At 46.4% G+C, this 20,103-nt stretch overlaps 1 long non-coding RNA gene across 1 annotated transcript; it reads right to left on the reverse strand.

Annotated features, from left to right (window-relative positions):
* Nucleotides 1-9,080: 9,080 nt before the first annotated feature.
* Nucleotides 9,081-17,540, reverse strand: LOC148442988 (uncharacterized). The gene is made up of 3 exons (XR_015875759.1): nucleotides 16,905-17,540; nucleotides 16,163-16,392; nucleotides 9,081-9,134 (listed from the first exon to the last, which is right to left on the reverse strand). It is a non-coding gene; the product is annotated as an uncharacterized LOC148442988 (long non-coding RNA).
* Nucleotides 17,541-20,103: the final 2,563 nt, after the last annotated feature.

A 20,103-nucleotide genomic window follows, 5' to 3' on the forward strand; every position in this document is an offset into this window, starting at 1 on the left:
CAGGTGTCACTGCCAAGTACAGCATGAATCCAATGGCTGCATTGATGAACACAATAATTAGAGGTGATAGGTTTGAGTCCTGGTATAACAGTATTTTGAAATGTGTTAAGTAAAAGAGGATGTGCCCGAAGGTGCTTGGAGAGGTGACAAGATGGAGGAGAAGTTGGCCAGGGATGAGATTAGGGTGGCAAGGAGATGCTGGGGATAAAAAAAAATATGAAGCTACAAGTGAGAACGATTATAAACAGAAAATTGACAGGGCTGACTTTTCGTCTTCTTCACCTGTTTTCCAGGCGGAAAAGTGTCAGGCGCGTGCCCGATTATCTCCGTATTCAATTCCTATGGACGCGAAAACGGGACCCGACGAACGTTGAAGCGGCGAAAAAACCTGTCAATTCTTGGGAAATCATCCTGGTCCCCCCTAAAGATGTCCAGACATGAGGGATCACTATGAGTACCCCAGTTTTTACCTGCTGAAGGGAAGTCAGGTTTTTAAATAGCCGCAGCAGGTGCATAAATGCGCCTATGAAGAAGTGATGAAGAATAGCATTTAGGATTTTTTTTGGGGGGGGGGGCGGGAATAACTATGCCCATCAAATTTGGGGTACATGAAAATGGGTGCAAGCATATTTTTAAGTCCCTAAAATGATTTTTAAAAATTTGTCAAAAATGCACCTGCCGCTACTACCAGCAATGAAGAAAACACCTGCCGCATACTTGGGAACCCCTCTGGAATCTATTTCGCTACTTTAGGATTTGGTTCCCCATTTTTTAATTTTTATTTAACCCCAAAATTCAAATACATTTTTTGTGGTGTCCCAATTTTTTTAAAAACTTATTTGACACACATTGTTTTTAGGAGGCATTCCCATGGGTGCAGCTATTTTTTTAAGCCTGCACCCCTAAACCCCAATTCTGCACTTTTTTACCCCTGCTAAAGGCTGGAGAAAACTTATTCCCATTTTTTTACAAAAACTTTTCGCACCGGCAAAAAGTCTTTGTAATTGAATAAGGGGATAATTACAATAGGCGAAAATGACATCATCTGTGATAAATTATCGCCGATAACGAGTTTTCACCTGTAATTGAATACGGGCCATAGTTGTAAACATAATTGTAGAAAACAACATTATAGAGAACATAGTTTTAGAAAGCTGTGTAATCCTAGATTCTCATTAAGGCCCCTGGGTGCCATAGTCCTCTGACAGTGAATCCACCGTTCTCGCAGCGCAACAGTCTCAAAGATCTATCTCCACCTCTCACCAATTTTGGAATATGGTCAATTATAATATATCTCATATAATATATCTCATACCACATTATGATCTTTTTGTAAAAAATGGCATGCCACTGGTTGGTCACTGCCACCAAAAGTGATGGCAGCACAGATGGCCAACTGGTGTAACGCCATCCACTCTCTAAGTGTGTTATCTATTTTGCCTACACAAGTGAGGCCGCAGGGACAGGTGATAACATAAACAATAAACTTAGTAGTGCAAGTTACCCTGTGCCTGATTAAGTATCTTTTCCCAGTATGTGGGTGACAAAAACAATTGCTTGCAATTAAAGATCGGCAGGTAGGGCAATTTAGGCACTTGCAACACCCATTTTTAGATAGCAAAAAATGGCCGATTGTGTCATCACCTAAACCTGTAATATCGGTCCTAACCACCCAGTCCCTGATATTACGGTCCCTGGTATAGCAGGGCATAATCCTGGTGTCATGCAGTTTTAATTCTGGGTCTGATGTAATGATAGACCAGTGTTTCCTAGTGGATTTATTATTTAGATCATCATTTAGGTCTTAAAATGCTTAACCCAGGGCATCTTCACATCCTTTTTAATTTTGCTCCCATCCTTAGATGTTAAAAGGTTCTCACATGGAATTGCCAAAGCTTTCTTCTTGGCTGCTTCCGATTGTACAGGGCTATATTTGTGGCTAGAGGATGCATCATGTATCACGACCTTGATACGGGGTCTCCAATTAGGGATGTATACTATACAGTATACTAGGTATGGTCACTGACCAGTAACAAGTGTTTTTTTCATCGCTCACAGGCACCGATGCTGGGAATGGGTATGTAATAACGGCAGTCGGGATGCCTCCTGTCAAAAAGGACAGTTATGGTAAAACTTACCCTTGTTAACTCTCTTTCTTCGAAGTCCATAGGGTCCACAGGGAGACAATTGGGTGTAGGTGGTACTTGGAGGACCTGACACCAACAGCAAAGCTTTTTCCTGTCCCAGGATGGTTCGGTTCTTTCCCCTATACCCTTCCTACAGCTTGAAGGCAACTCAGTTTTGTTAACAAGCCCAAGGCAGGAGCAGGATAGGAGAGAAGGAAGACTGGTACACAGAAGAATGACACTCTCACACAGAGAAGGAAACAAGTGACCAAGAGAATAAACCCATAGATGCCAGGTGCGTCATGGCGGGAGCCCGGTGGACCCTATGGACTTTGAAAAAAGAGAGTTAACAAGGGTAAGTTTTACCATAACTCTCCTTTTCTTCTTCAGGGTCCACAGGGAAACAATGGGGATGTCCCAATGGGGAAGGGCAGTTGTTGAAGGGCAGGGACCCAGCGCCCAAAGGAAGCATCCTAAGAGGCAAATGTATCAAATGCATAGAATCTAAAAAAGGGGTGGACAGAAGACCACGTGACCGCCTTTCATAGTTGTTCGGCAGACGCACCACAGCAAGCTGCCCACAAAGGACCCAAAATGAGATTAGAATGAGTAGAGACTGTAGCCGCACAGGAAGGCCAGTCTGCGTGTAAGCCTGTGAGATAGTCATGCAAAGCCACCTGGCCAGAGTCTGTTTGTTAGCTGGTCATCCCTTCTTATGGAATCCATATAGGATGAAGAGTGAATTCAATTTCCTGATGGAACTAGAACGGTCACGTAGATCTTCAGAGCATGGACCACATCCAACTAGGCCTCACCTGCCGGGAGGTCTGGTGATTGAAAGGCCGGATGCAGAAGGAGCCACAATTTCCTCATTGAGGTGGAAATGAGAAACGACACTGAGAAGGAAGCCAGGGCGCGTTCGAAGAACAGCCCTGTCTGGATGAAAGAATAGAAATGGGGAGCGACAGGAAAGTACCCCTAAATCCGATACCCTATGGGCAGATGCAATAGCCAGAAGAAATAGAGTCTTCACAGTGAGCCATTTGACATCTACTGAATGCAGGGGTTCGAAAGGAGGTTCCCGAAGTGCATGGAGAACCACTGACAAATCCCACGGAGCCACAGGAGGGACAAAGGCAGGTTGTATACGTAAAACACCTTGCAGGAAGGTGTGAACAACTGGTAGAGGAGCAATTTTGCACTGGAACCAGATGGACAGAGCAGAGACATACACCTTCAGAGAGGCTAGGCGGAGTCCGAGATCCAATACAGCTTGCAGAAAAGCAAGGATTCTAGAAACCCTAAAAACCTGAGGGTCATAGTTTCTAGTAGCACACCACTGGAATATGTATGCCACAATCGGTGATAAATCTTGGCAGAGGCCGGTTTATGCACTCTGAGTATGGTCTGGACCACAGAGCTGGAAAACCCTTATAGGAGGGATGTCTCAAGAGCCAAGCCGTTAAAGACAGACGGGCCAGGTCCAGATGTAGACAGGGACCCTGAGACAACCGGTCTGGTTGTAGAGGAACGTCTATGGAGAGACTTTGAAGATTGGAGTACCAATGGCATCTGGGCAAAGCCGGAGCTACCAACATGACCATGCCCCCTTCCTGTTTGAACTTCTGAAGAACTTAAGGCAAAAAGGAGACTGGAGGAAAGAGGTATGCCAAATGGAGATAATGCATCCACAAAAGCTGCAACGGGGTCCCATGTCCTTGCCCCATACACTGGAAACTTGTGGTTATGTCACGAGGCCAGGAGCTGAAAGACTTGGATGTGGAGACCACTCCCCCGCATGCACATCGTTACGGCTGAGGAAATCCGCTTCCCAACTGAGAATCCCCGGGATGAACACTGTGGAGATGGCTGGGAGATGGTGTTTGACCCATGTAAGAATGCGGGACACTTCTGCCATTGCTGACCGACTTTGAGTGCCTCCCTGGTGATTGAGGTAGGCCACCTCCGTGGCGTTGTCGGACTGTACTTGTACTGGTCTGCCCTGAAGAAGATCTTGAGCCAGAGTGAGGGTTTTGTAAATGGCTCAGAGTTTCAGTGACACTGATTGGTAGGACCGCCTCAGTTGGAGTCCAGCGTTCCTGGAAGGAGTGATGGCCTGTCACTGCGCCCCACCCGTGGAGGCTTGCGTCCATGGTGAGAAGTTCCCAGTCTGGGATCCAAAAGGGATGACCCTTTTTTAAGTGGGACATCTGTAGCCACCCGGAGAGGGACAGGTGAACCTCCGGAGAGAGGCCTATTATCTGGTATCTGAGCAGATGGGGAAGCCCGTTCCACCTGTATGAGATCAGGTGTTGTAAGGGCCTGGAGTGAAACTGAGCGAACTGTGCACTTGGTGCTGTAGTGCAGAGATTTTGTCTGCTGTCAGGAAGATTCTCTGAGCCTGAGAGTCTAGGAGGGCTCCCAGATACACCATTCTTTGAGGAGTCAGGGAAGACTTTTATCAGTTGATCAGCCAACTGTGCATTTGTAGAAAGGCAATGGTTAATTGTAGATGGCCGTGAAGAATTTCTGGGGAGCTTGCTAAGAGCAAGAGATTGTCCAGGTATGGGATCAATCTGATCCCTTGATGATGAAGATAGGCCACCATAACTTCCATGATCTTGGTAAAGACCCAAGGAGCATAGAAAACCCAAAAGGCAGAGCTTGAAATTGTAATGTTACTGTAGTATAGTGAACTGGAGATACTGCTAATGAGAAGGCGCTATAGGTACATAAAGGTAAGCGTCTTGAATGTCCAGAACACCATAAAGTCCCCAGACTCCACAGCCAAGACAATAGAGTGTAGGGTTTCCATATGAAACCTGGGCACCTTGATAAACTTGTTCAGAGACTTGAGATTTAGGATAGGCTGATGAGACCCGTTGGACTTCTGATACAGGAAAAGGGTAGAATAATAGCTCTTTCCTCGCTGTGAAGAGGGGACTGGAATTATTACCCCCGAGAGCAGTAAGGACTGAATGGCCTTCTGGAGCAGCAGGGTTTTGCTTGGGTCTGATGAAGGTCCTGTGCAAAAGAACTGCTGGGGGGGGCCGCCTCAGGAACGAGAGGGTGTATCCATGGGAGACCACTTTTACAAAGGCGTTTAAGGTAGACTGACACCAGAACTGGGCGAACTGAAGAAGTCGGCCTCCCAATGTGGGAGCCCCCAGGGAGAGGCCCGCCCTGTCAGGCTGAAGGCTTGTCCTCAGATTTGGTAGGTGGCCCTGTTTGGTCCTAGGCTTGGAGGCCTTAGTGGATGCAGACTGCCTTGAAAAGGACTGACCTTTAGCTTTTCCTTAAGGACAAAAGGACTGAAAAGATGACATCTGAGCCTTCAGAATAGATGCAGAAGGTAAGAACGCCATCTTGGAACCTGTCAATCTTGTCAAATTCTGGGCCAAACAGGATCACCCCAGAATAAGGCAGACACTCCAATGCCTTTTTAGAGTCCGAATCTGCCTTCAATGAGCAAAGCCAAATAATACGGCGGGCTACCACAGAAGTAGCAGATGCCTTGGAAGCTAGGAGACCAGTAAACAAAGCTGCTTCACCTAAATAGGAGGTTGCATCTCTAATGTGAGATATGCAGGACCACTATTCCCTCAAAGCATCAGAAGGAAATGTATCTTCTAGGGTTTTTGCCCAACTCTCAATGGCTTTTGCCACCCAGGTCGTAGCCCTGGCAGGATGAGTAATAGCTCCTGTAAGAGTATATAGATATTAGACAAAGCTTCCATCCTTCTATCCATAGTCTCCTTCAAGGTGGTTGCAGTATAAATAGGTAACGTAGCATTTGTGCTAGGGGAACTTCCCATTTAGGGTAAAAGGAACTTAAACGCTTAGGCAGCTGAAATTTTTTACTGGGCATATTCCATGCCTCATTCATATGATCAGAGTGAGGAAATTCTGGTAAATTACCATTGGTCGTTTAAAGGATGGCTGTTTTGTCTTAGGAGCAAGTTCTGTCTCTTCTATTTGAAGAATAGATTTTACATCTCTCACAAGTTCAGGTATATTCAATTTAGAGGGGGGTTCCTAGTCTAATGAAAGATAGTCAGAGTGAGAGGTCTGCATCTTCTGCCTCCCCAGATGATAAATCAGTATCTGATAGCTGGGTGGACTGGGAAGATAACAGCACACTTAGTAGGTTTACTAGGTAAGGGTCTCTTTCTGCAACAATTGCTGAAAGGCTCTAGAGGTATCTGCCAGACTCTGCACTGAGGTAGAAAGTACCTCTACCCATGGGGGAGGCAAAGGATATGCAGGGAGTACCTGCTGTGGCCTTCCCATAGGGGAAGCTACCACAGGGACAGGTAGATGGTCCTCAATTTTTGCCAGCACCTGTAAAAAAGTAGCCTAGGGTGGGTCCTGAGGATAGGACACTGGAGCTGATGGGCCAGGTGCCGTATAACAGGATGCACAAAGACAATCTTGAATGAGATCCTCTGAAGCTAAGCAGGACTTACAAGACACTACAGTGGGAGCAGCAGGCTGCTTGTTATTCTTGCCTTTGCCAGACATAGCTGCAAGATAATGCAGCACACAATCTGGCACAGTGCAGTGAGCAACCCAGATATATGTGCGATTGGGCACAGTGTAGAGAGCAACACCGATATGTAGTATGTGATAACCCTCACAAATATAGGGAGATGTGAGGTACAATAAACCCCCTATACCTCATTATTCCAGCGTTAGAATGAAAGAAAGGGAAAGGTATAAGCTGACAGTTGAGAAAAAAATATATATACAGACAGCAGCGCTAGCACAAGTCACATACAATGCAGGACATATAATATAACTACAGTGGGCACTAATTCAACTACACAGACCACAGTGGCTGGTAGGAATAGCGCTTTATAACCTGGCCCGTGGGAGAGGTATACAGGGAGACCGGACCCAGCTTTCCCAGAGACTTAAATGCAGATAACAGCTGCCGTGAGTCTCAGAGGTGGTGGAGGGTGAGGGAGGAGCAGCTCAGGAGTTGGGGAGGGGACACAGGGAGAGCGCCTTCTCCCCTATGCTGACATCAACCACCAGATCCCTGGCCTTAATCTGTGCCATGTGCCAGTGCTTGTAATGCCTTGTTGGTCTAGTGGAGTCCCGGACGAACCGGTGTCCACATCAGCGCCTCTGGTCTGTCTACTGAGATTGGAGGCAAGACTGCGTATAGACGCAGATCCCGGTAAATGAGGACCCTCCTTACCTGTCCCATTGAGTCCCGACTGCAGTCTGGGGTCCGAGGAGCCCTGATAGCTAAGTCCTCCTGGAGCCCCGGCTAGAATACCTAGCCGAGGGCTGGTGTCACAGTGCCACGGAGGGGTGAAGGAGCAGCAGTGCAGATGTCCAGAAGACTGTCTAGTGCTGCTGTTCTATAGTGGAAAAAATTAAAAGTAAATCATGATCCAGCTCCTGCCAGACACCAACAAAACTGAGTTGCCCTCAGGCTGTCGGTGGGGTATATGGGGAAGGACCGGAGCATCCTTGGACAGGAAAAATCTTTGCTGTTGGTGTCCGGTCCTCCAAGTACCACTTACACCCCATTGTCTCCCTGTGGAGCCATATGAACCCTGAAGAAGAAATACAGACAGCTGTATCCTGACAGGGGCCGGGTAAGTAAACTTCCCCCTTCTCTCCCTAATCCTCCCTTCTTGTAGCCTAACCCTTCCCACCCTGCACCATAACCATCTCTGTTAGTGCCTAAACCTAAGTCTCCCCTTAGTGCCTAACCCCCCGAAACCTAATGCTAACCCCGCTATGCTGCCTAAACCTAACACTCCCCCCCGCAGCTAACAGCTAAGGCACCCCCAACTTAACTTATTCGGGCTGGCGTCTGTCTGTACTCCGGCATCAGGATTATGATAGGCGTAGGTATTTCGACACCTATCTTAAGTCCCGTGTCGGGCTTCCATTGTTGGGATTCCGCCGGTCTGCTAACAACATCCCCCGATGCTGCACCATCAAAGGTAGCACCAACCAATGTTAAGGAAGCATTGGTGGCTGCGGTCTCAAATAATCAATGATTTTTATCAATGGTCACCCCATCGATGGTACAGCTGTCCATAGCCATCACTACAGTATACCATAAAAATTGCTATTTTTATGGTACAGTATACTGTGTTAAAAATATATATATATTTTTTAATAAAATCATGTTGGATAAGTTTTAAAATGATGTTCTTGACCTAATTCAATCATAAAAAACCTGACGGTTTTTGTGAAAATATTGGCCAGTTGCTGTCAGTGGTTAATTGAATGCAGAGCCAAGTTGAGGGAGAAGACTATTTATGCAACCTGGACAGGGGCGGATTGGGCCGCCGGGATGCTGGGCCAGTTCCCGCTGGGCCGGTCCCCTTGGTGGCCGGTGGCCGCCAAGCCCACACAGCAATGACTCACCACCTTCCCCGAGCCTCCGTTCCCCAGTCCCGCAGCTGCCGATGCTTACAGCTTCTGCACAGGTGCAGAAGGTTTGTGACATTAAAAACAAAAATGGCCGATGGGGGAGCTGCTGCGCATGCCCAGCCGCAGCAGCTCCTCCCATAAGCCTTTGCGGAGCCCAGGGCCATCATTCAACACTGACAGCCCCGCCTCCCGTGACAGGCACATATAGGCAGCAGAGCAGACGCAGCACAGTGCGAGCTGCAATACAAAGGGAACGGGTAGTGGCTGTTAAATATCTGTGCTGTCATACACTGACTTATAGCAGCAGCTAAGGCGAGCGCTGGAGATGTCAGTCTGGTCACTATGACAGTGACTGACGGCACCAGCGCGGCGCAGCACAGTCTCTATAGCCACTGCACATGTGCCCGCTCCCTCCCTTTCTCACTGGTGGCTTTCAGTGTGAGTGCTGCGGGACCTGCTCCTTGTCCGTGGCTGCCACGCGGGTGTGAGCTTGTACTGCTCACAAACTTAAATGACCCAGCCAGCACAGGGCACCGCACATATTGGGGCTGAACCTACCAAGCCCTCCTCTTCCTGATGATCTACTCCTCGCCTGAGTCACTGCCTTTTCTACAGGAGGAAAGAAAAAAAAATCAGGTACCATGGGGGCACTGTATGTATTAGGGGGGGGTAACATGGGGGAAGGGGCACTGTGTATTGGGGGTAACATGGGGAAGGGGACACTGTATTGAAGGGTAATACGGGGGCACTGTGTACTGGGGGGTAATATGGGGGAACTGTGTGTACTGGGGTATTATGGGGGCAAAATGGGGGGTAATATGGAGGTGTTGTCTTTATATGGGGTAAAATGGGGGTGCTGTTTGTAATGGGGTAAAATGGAGGTGTAGGGGCAATATAGGGGTAATATGGAGGTGTGTTTACTAGGGGTAAAATGGGGGTGCTGTGTGTACTGGGGGCAATAGGGTACTGTGTGTACTGGGGGTAATATATTATGTGTGTACTGCAGACTAGTTTGGTGGATGACACTGTTTATACTGAAAGGTATTTTGGGGTGCTGTGTGTACTGAGAGAAATTATGGGAGACATATTGAGGAGTATTAGAAATGTTTTGGGAGAACGTGTGTGGTTACAGGGTGTTGGCTAATCAGATGCCGATATCAATAGTATGGGGTGTTATTGGAGTGACATAGGCGTGTTATTGGAAGTGGATACATACAGAAACGCTGAATCGCTCACATTGGAGGCCACAGTCAGACAGATGATCTGCACTTAGCGTAGGGCTGGTGCAAGTTTTAATGGTGTAACCGATGGTGGCGTATACAGAAGCACAAATCATGATTGCAGCATCTATAGACACTGACAGTGGGCGTCTCAGTCCTTGCACATTTAGGTGCACAGATGTGCACCAGGGAAGGGATTTGTAGCAGCATTTGCATAAAGTCACAGGCACCAATTCAGCAAAAGACACAGAAATGGGCGCAACTGCCGCTGATTAATGGAGGGTTCACACGGTCAGACTATCAGATAACGATCATTATCTGATCGTCCTGCATGTGCTGGATCGAACATCCAGCACATGCAGCAACCCCTCAACTACTATAACGACCCGCGATCTATAGTAAATAGGCTAACATGGTCGATATCGAACATGTTGGCCTGCATGCACGGGCGATGGTCGATATCTATATTGACCATTCGTGCCCGTGCAACGACCATCGTTTGGTTGTTTGAGGGGGCCAGAAACAGGACGCGATGAACGATAACTATATCGTTATCGTTCATAGCGTCCTGTTTAAATGTACCGTGTGTACGCAGCATAAGAATCAGGCCCTATGAGGAGGGAGTATCCCGCTCCTCCACAGACCCCACCCCCTCATCAAACTCCACCCCCATTAGGGCTGCTAACAGAAATTTCCCGGGCTGGTTTCCCATCCCAATCCGCCCCTGAACCTGGATGTTATTTAGTGTTCGGGCTAGTTGGGGGATATAAACATATTTAGTGTAAATGCTATTAATTTAATTTCGGGAAAGAAGCCTAAATATTAAACGTGGGTGCTACTTTAATGTCAGGGCTGATGGGGAGGGAGACACAGGGTGATCACTAGTTGCTTTGCTTTCCTAGAGGTGAATAGTATAATCTTTTCCAAACTGGTCACCATATTCCTGGATCCAGCCAGGCATCAGCAGCAGCACAAAGTAGCCACAGCTGCAAGAAAAGGAGAGGGCATCACTGTGTCTCTACTATCTTCATTCTGGTGTGCCAGTCCCGATTTGGGGACTGTGCCATTCAGTCCGGAAATTTCCTTATGAACATGCTGAAAAAGCTGTGGCTTTGTCCTACTATGACAAGGGGACCACAATGCTACAGGTTCCCCATAATAGTGCAACCAGTCCAGTCTGTCACTGTTCCTTCCCCCCAGCTCAGGCTATGAGCGCTGGTGCTCAGTTTACTTTTTTGGGGGGTGGGTGCTTGCTACACTGTTTGATTGTTTATTTTTTTTAATATACATTAAACACCAGTAATCACTATCAATTTGATTATTATTATTAATAATAATAATAATAATAATAATAACAGTTTCTTATATAGTGCAGCATATTCTGTTGCGCTTTACAATTGTAAACATTAATAGAACAAAACTGGGTAATAACAGACAGATGTAGAGGTAGGAAGGCCCTGCTTGCAAGCTTACAATCTATAGGGAAATAGGCATTGATACACAAGGATAGGTGCTATACTGTATATTGCATTTTGGTCCAGCCAGAATGCAATTTCTTGGTTGTCTGCATGATCCAGTCACACAGGAATGTCGACCAAATGTCAGGAGGATGTGAGAGAAAGACAATGTGTGAGGTTGTGTGTGGACTGTAAAAGGGGATGTAATTAGATATGGAAGCTATGAAGGTTATGTGGGAGGTTATGGAATCTGATAAGCTTGCCTGAAAAGGTGAGTTTTCAGGGAACGCTTGAAGGATTGGAGACTAGATTATTAGTCTTATAGTGCGAGGTAGGGCATTCCATAGAGTGGGTGCAGCCCAAAGAAAACCCTGTAACTGTGAATGAGAGCAAGTAATGCATGGGGATGAGAGACGCAAATCTTGTGCTGAGCAGAGAGGTCGGGTTGGGAGATATTTTGAGATGAGTGAAGAGATGTATGTTGGTGTGGTTTGGTTAATAGCCTTATGTGCAAGTGAAAGTAATTTGTATTGAATATGGAAGAAAACCGGCAACCAATGGAGGGACTGACAGAGTGGGGCAGCAGACGATGAACGTTTTGCAAGGAGGATAAGCCTCGCAGCTGCATTCATAATGAATTGGTGATAGCCTGTTTTTGGGAAGACCAGTAAGGAGGCTATTGCAATAGTCAATGCGGGAAATAATAAGTGCATGGATTAGAGTTTTTGCAGTGTCTTGTGTGAGATATGGTTGAATTTTGAATGTGTGTTTTAGATGTATGTAACATGATTTTGAGACAGATTGAATGTTGGGAACAAAGGACAGTTCAGAGTCAAGGATGACACCAAGGCAGCGAGCTTGTGGGGCAGGGTGGATGGTCGAGTTATCAACAGTGATAGAGAGATCAGGTTGGTAACTGTTATTGGCCGGTGGAGATATAATTAATTCTGTTTTAGAAATATTAAGTTTCAGGTGGAGATGATCACATATAAGATGAAATGGCAGAAAGACATTCAGTGACACGGACCAATACAGATGGTGATAAATCTGGGGTGAATAGATAGATTTGAGTATCATCCGCATACAGATGGTGCTGAAATCCAAAAGAGTGGATTAGTTTGCCAAGAGAGGTGGTATAGATTGGGAATAGCAGGGGACCTAAGACAGAGCCTTGCGGTACTCCAACTGATAGAGGTAGCGAAGAGGAGGCAGAATCAGAAAAACTAATAGTAAAAGAGCGATCAGATAGGTAGGAAGAGAACCAAGAAAGAGCTGTGTCCTTAAGACCTAGGGATTGCAGTGTTTGTATGAGAAGAGAGTGGTTAACAGTGTCAAAAGCAGCAGAGAGAGATCATGAAGAATTAGGAGTGAGTAATGGCCTTTAGCCTTGGCAGTGATGAGATCATTTACTACCTTAGTCAGTGCTGTCGCTGTGGAGTGTTGGGAACGAAAGCTGGACTGAAGTGGGTCCAATAAGTTGTGCGAGTTAAAGTGTGTGAAGTGGGTGTAGACAAGTCTCTCAAGTAGCTTGGAGGGGCATGGGAGCTGGGAGATAGCATGGTAATTTGAGAGCGTGTTAGAATGGGAGTAATCACTGCATGCTTGAACAGTGTTCTAAAGTTGCCAGTAGAGAGAAAGAGATTACAAATTTTAGTTAGGGTTGGAATAAGCACAGGAGACAGAGCTTTACTGATTTGTGAGGTTATAGGATATTGAGGAGAGGTAATAGAGTAGGAGGATGAGAAGAGTGTAGATACTTCACTTTCATTTGTGAGATCAAATGAAGAGAATGTGCCAGAGGGTTCAGGTAGGGAATTGAGCAGGTCACTAGCTGAGGAAGAGCCTACCATTTAATTTCGGATCTTATCAATCTTGTCCCTAAAATAGGAAGCAAGATCTTACACACTGATAGTAGCAGGTGGTTTGGGTGATGGATGGGTAAGAAGCAGTTTAAATGTATTAAAAAGTCACTTGGGGTTAGAGGCTTGAGCAGAGATTAGAGATTGTTTATGTTTGATATAGAAATATGTTTGTTTGGCAGTGTCCAGAGCAGTACGATAAGAGTTGTAGATAGTCTTATATGTGAGGAAGTCACTTGGAGTATGAGACTTTCACCACTGATGTTCAACTTTAAGTGAGAGTTTTTGTAGATGCCTTGTTAACGTAGAATGCCATGGTTGACGTCTAAATTACCTGGTATGTGATGGGTAGCTGGAGCTACTTCATCAAGGGCTTTTTATAGAATCTGGTTTAGGGGTGATGCAGCAGTCTCAGTAGAAGTGAGTGTAGAAATTGGTGAAAGTTGTTGTTGTAGAGAGGTACCGTATATACTCGAGTATAAGCCGAGTTTTTCAGCACATTTTTTGTGATGAAAAAGTACCCCCTCGGCTTATACTCGAGTCATGCCCGCATGGTACGCTGCTGAGTAGCGTACCATGCGGGCCACGGTGCAGACTGTGTCACTGTGACACAGCCTGCACCGCGTGTGTAGCGCTGACCGGACGGAGTTCGGTCAGCGCTACACACTGCCAAACACACAGCCGCCGGAGTCGGCAGCTATGTGTTTGGTATAATCAGCAGCCGCTGAGAGTCTGTCAGACTCTCAGCGGCTACTGCTGCTCCCACTGCGGGAGCCATCTTCCGGCTCCCGCAGTGGGTAATGGGAGAGACGTCATCATGACAACGTCTCTCCCATTATGCAAAGCGGCGGAGGAGCCTGTAGCAGCGTCGGGACCAGGAGCGGGGTTACAGGTAAGTGTTTTTTTTTTTTACATTTCTTTCTACTGGGGGGGCTACTACCGGGGGGTACTACCAGGGGGGGGGATATCGCTACTGGGGGCACTACCAGAGGGGGGGGATTAATAATGGGGGAACTACCAGGGGGGGGATGTTGCTACTGGGGGCACTACCAGGGAGGGGGGAATACTCGGGGCACTACTAGGGGGGATGTTGCTACTGGGGGCACTACCAGGGGGGATATTGCTACTGGGGGCACTACCAGGGGGGGATATTGCTACTGGGGGCACTACCAGGGGGGGGGATTAATACTGGGAGCACTACCAGGGGGGGATGTTGCTACTGGGGGCACTACCAGGGGGGGATATTGCTACTGGGGGCACTACCAGGGGGGGATTAATACTGGGGGCACTACCAGGGGGGGATATTGCTACTGGGGCACTACCAGGGAGGGTATTACTACTGGGGCACTACCAGGGAGGGTATTACTACTGGGGGCACTACCATGGGGGGATATTACTACTGGGGGCACTACCAGGGGGGGGGATTACTACTGGGGGCACTACCAGGGGGGGATTACTACTGGGGACAGTACCAGGGGGGGATTACTACCAGTAGCTGCTGCATTTCCCACCCTAGGCTTATACTCGAGTCAATAAGTTTTCCCAGTTTTTCGTGGTAAAATTAGGTACCTCGGCTTATATTCGGGTTGACTTCTACTCGAGTATATACGGTAGATAGTTGTTGAAGATTAATAGCATTAATATTTCTGCGGGTTCTAGGTTTGGTTGATTTCAATGATGTTGATGTAATGGAGGAGAGTGTGCAGATGATAAGGTTGTGATCTGAGAGAGGGAAAGGAGCATTAGTGAAATCAGAAGCTGAGCATAGTCTGGTGAATACAAGATCAAGGCAGTGGCCATCCTGATGAGTAGAGGTGTCAGGGTCTCATTCAGACCCGCTGGCGAGCGCTGTACACTCGCAAGCGGGTCTATGTTACCCAAATGCGCATTTGCACGACGGAAGCGCTTCCGTCGTGCGCAAGACCCGGCAAGCGACGGGGAAGCCGTCGCTTGGGGTCTCGCACCAAAGGGGGCGTGCTGTCGATGGTGAGTGACAGCACGCCCCCTTTGGTGGGCGTGCCGGAGGCGTGGCTGCCCAGACGGAAGCGTTCCCATAGGAACGCCTACCGTCTGGGTCCGGCCCCACTGACATCACTAGTGATGTCAGTGGGAGTGTTTTGGGCTCTGATAGAGCCAAAAGCACTCCGGGCTTGCGGCAGACGAGACCCTACCACAAGGGTCTCGTCGCAAGCCTGATGGTTGCGATGGTCTTGACCATTGCAACCATCTTTTTGGCCGCTCGCATAAGCTGTGGGTGGTCACCCACAGCTATGTGAGAGGCCAGGAGGCCGCACCATTTTAAGCTAGGCCGGCCCTGATTCAGAACGAGCGCTCTGGTCAGAGCGTCCGGCTCTGAATCAGGCCCTCAGTCCATTGCGAGAAGCCAAGAGAGTAGGTTAAAGAGAGTAGTTTGGAGGCATGAGGAGATTGTGGACTGTCAATGGCGATATTGAAATCACCCATAACGATGGTGGAGATGTCTGAAGATAGAAAGTGAGGGAGTCAGGCAGGAAAGTGTTCCAGAAATTAAGGTGGCCCAGGTGGGCGATAGATAACAGCAACTCGAAGAGAGAAAGGGGTGAAAGTCCTGATAGAATGTACTTCAAATGATGTAAATGTGAGTGAAGGTACCTGTGGGAGAACTGTGTATGCAAAAGATTGGGAATATTCCTACCCCGCCTCCTTTACAATTACCAGGCCTGGAGGTGTGTGAGAAGTGTAGGTTACTATGTGAAAGTTCAGGGGAGACAGTGTCTGATTGTGTAAGCCATGTTTCTGTTATTGCCAGAAGGTTGAGGTTAGTTGAAATAAAGAGGTCATGGATGGCTGTTAGCTTATTGCAGATAGAGCATGCATTCCATAAGGCACATTTTAGTGGGAAACAGTCAGGAAGCTGATGGACTGAATCCCGACCGCCGGCTTCCAGACTGTATAATCCTGGCAAGGGTTAAATGACAGGCGTCGGGAACCCTGTCATTTTCCCTACGTCGGGAGCCCAACACCCTGCTTACCGATCGAAGGTAAGCCAGGTGACGGGCGCAGACAGCCGCGGGGGGGTGTCACGACCAGAGTTTCTCGGCATGGTGGTTGGCGGGTGTTACCTGTGCAGATGTTATGGCAGGGGGCGTCTGGTGGTGGTGCTGGTGCCTGGCGGGGAGCATTGGCTGTGCGCGGTCCTGTGTGGGCATATTGTCACTCTGTGCTGGGTAGGCCTGGCAGTGTTTCCATTCCGCTCCAGCATGGGCTCCGCCATCTTGCTTTTGGCCATGTGATCTAGTTCCCCAATCCTGGCGTGTCACATGCTCACTCTCTGACCACTCATGGCTGGGCACTGGGTATAAAAAGGAGTTCAGAGTTCCCTTGCATTGCAAGTGCAACGTATTTCTCAGCGCAAGCTGAAAGAGTTCCTGAGCTTGTCCGCCTGCCTGTTGGATCTCTGCCTAAGCCTGCTTCACCTAACCTGATCCTTACCCTGCTGGACTTCCACTGCCTCCTCCTTTTGCCTCCCCCATTGCCTGAGTACTGGTGTCAGCTGTTACCCTTCACCTTGCCTCCACTTGCACCTTCCTCTGGATATTATTTCTTCAGCCACAATTCATTTCAGCCTCACAAGACCTGGAATACTGGACTGCCTTCTGTTATCACTACCTGGACTTTTTCCCATTGCCTCACTGCAGTTCCCAAGTGCACTTTAGTGCTATATCCGGACTTTCTGTTTTACCACATTCATGTCTGTTAAGCCACTCATTAAAAACTCCACGTTTATTTTTAAATCTGCTTCAGTGTCTGCTCCTATTACCACCCCGAGTGGTTAGGGGGTAGAGTAGGTTAGAAAATACTTACCTGGGGACGATCAGGATTTTTAGTCCTGCCGGAATGCCGCTGTCGGTAAATCATACTGTAAACATGCAATTGCCTATATAGCTGAGGGTGCATGGTGGTTAATGCAGACTCTGGCAGTTGTACTCAGCAAGAACAATCACATACCTGGGATGAAAAGAGAGATGATAAGCCCCTATTCAGTGAAGTTCATGCAGAATAAATGTTATTTAACTGTTCAGAAAGCACATATGATTTTAACCACACTTAATGCATAACCACATCAAGCTGCTACCCTCATCAAGCTATATATTGTATATGGTAACTCTTTCTCTTGTAATAGGCTCAGCTGCTGGAGCTCCGAACCAAAAACTACCAACTATCAGACAGCTTGTGAAAAAAACAACCAGGGTGAGCGCGACCCCTATATTTCCTTCCTGGCACCCTCGGAATGATACCCCAATACCCCCATTAATTCCTGACCCTTCTCCGTATGATGTATCTCATTGCAGCCACATGTTAGCACAATGCTGAGTTGCACATATATCAATGTACACGCAGTTCCACGTAAAATACAAAGTAAGAGCGCAGTTTTTGCTACTTACTCTACATTAACAAGTACAGCCATGAACAAAAGTTTTGAGAATGACACAAGTATTGGTTTTCACAAAGTCTGCTACTTCAGTTTTAACGATACTGAATTAGAACCTCTATACACCTTCCTATACCTTCTAGTATCCTGCCTATACCTTCTAATATCCTGCCTATACCTTCTAAGGATGACGCTAATTTGCGTACGCAGTTTATGCAGTAAATAAAGACTCCAGACTTAGAACATGTGGTTCCAAAGCACAAAGTATTATTCAAGTAAAGTACAGTCAGTTACACGCTATTGATCCAAACACAATTCAGCGCAAAGGAATTATACAGACCCAAGTACAGTATACATTCGCAGTGCTTCCGAACCAGATGTAGGCATCAGCAAGAAACCCTCGTCAATCAGCATACAGCAAGAAGACTAAGACCCAGTGTTGGAGCACACATATTTATACCCCCCAGGAATAGACAACACAATAGAGAAGTTTGGTGCTGATGCCATTAGTTCCTAAGGGGGATGCATCTGTTACAGAGCATTTAACAGGCTGATTCAAATAGACATAACCCAGCCTCCAACAACTGGGGATCTCTGGTTTCCCGCCTCATGCAACATCCTAACAGTTGTTCATATAATATACATTTTGTTGCTTGAAGTCTCTGCGGTCCATAAGTTGAGAATGCATGATGCGATCTCCACACTGATAATACCAGAATACTGTTGAAAGAGTACGCATCAGTACAATACCAAACATGGCTTACTTATCATGTATAAAACCTTAATTACCAAATAATCTTTATTTCACAGCATTTATACTAAATGAACAAACTTAAATCTTATACCTTAAAGCTTATTAAAACTTTTATGTGAATATGTAATGTGTAAGTATGCGGGGTGTGATGTAAAGACGCTAGTTAACTTGGAACAGATGCGTACGCATAAAGCTAATAAACAGCGTTTTCATATAGGATCTTATGCATTCGCTAATATGCGACTAGGTAACAGCGCAATTGTGTATTAGAGAAATGGTGAAAGATGCAATCGCATGGTGCTAATAGTAATATCGCCATATGTACTTAATTGTGAGTTTATCTAAAATGGCGCTTGGGCGGCCATTCGCAGAATGGCATCTTGCGATCTTATTTCCAAGATGGCATCTTGCGGCCAGTCGCAAGATGGCGTCGCTGCGATTCAATTTTAAACTGATCTTGTCTCAGCCAATTATCCAGCTTCGACAGTCCACCCTTTGATAGCGAACAACATGCTATTAGAATTTAATTTAGGCTTACATTTACATATTATTTAGTGTTATTATGGGATGGCACAAGGTGGTTCTTAATCTATCAATAATGTGTCTCTGAGTGGGGACATAAAACTACTATTATACGCACACCGCGGATCTTGGAAGATCATGTGAAAGGTGTGGGGATGCACCAGTCTTATAAAAGCAGTCTTGAAGGGGAATTTAGACTTTACATTATCTGAGGTGTTTTAAAAATAACATTTCAATAATACATTCTATGCATGTCTAAATATAATACATTAAATTATGGTATTTCCTAGTTCAGGGTTGTAATGCAGTTCTGTATTTACGTTGGTATTCATACCGACCACCATCATAATTTCGTTCTTGCATTTTACTCTATTTTTACATTTTCCACACTTCAACACAATAGGAACACACCGGACGCATATGCCAATTATTATGACAATTAGTATAAGGATCAAGAATTTGCCTATGCTGGCGATCACTTCCTGGACCCATTCCCCTAGACCTGAGAACCATTTCACTGGGTTCAGCCATGAAACCCATTCTTCTATCATCTCCCCTACTTCAGCCACTGAAGCATTATGGTTCTTACAAAACTCCCATTTTAGCTGCAGAATTTCATCCATCTTTCGATCTATCACCTCCTTGGGGTCGCTGGTATCATTGGTGACATAGGTGCAACATTTTACTCCAAATTGGGTCGCTAACGTTACGCAATACCCTCCAGTAACAGTTAATTAGTTCAACACTAGCCTGTGTTGCACCAGTTCTTTCTTATATGCTTGCAATTCTCTCCCTGTATACCTGAATGTGTCATCGTACATCTCGGTGATATTATCTATCAATTTAGCAAGTTCCTGAATATATCTAAAATTTAATGTACCCCGAGCAATCCTGGTGGGATCCAGTGCGACTAAAACTTGAAAGCCAGTTGTCTCACTAATTAACTGAGTGGCTTTATGCACGTCACCAGGTATCATATTTCGTTTGCCCGTGTTCATATTGTGTGTGAAGATATGGTGACGGTGTGTTTTTATATATACCAAGCATTTCAACATGTGTGAGGGTCATAACTTCTGGGACTACTCTTCCCAGGTAACACAAACCTTCAGAACTCGGGGAGAGACACTTATACGCTTTTCTTCCACATATAAAATATACATTATCAGGGAGAACAATTGGAATGGTATGCATCATTATCATTAAGCACATTTCCCTTGCAAACAATCCTATTTCTGGGTCTTCCATCTGGTACATGTAAGTTTCTGGCTGTATTATTTTAGCACAATAACCATCTGGCACCTTACCAATAATTTTTTAAAATGTTTCCCACTAGATTTAATTGAGCGTAACAGATC

Source organism: Taudactylus pleione, unplaced genomic scaffold, assembly GCF_031769625.1.
Source record: "Taudactylus pleione unplaced genomic scaffold, aTauple2 ptg001370l, whole genome shotgun sequence".
In the NCBI taxonomy this organism is placed as follows: domain Eukaryota; kingdom Metazoa; phylum Chordata; class Amphibia; order Anura; family Myobatrachidae; genus Taudactylus; species Taudactylus pleione.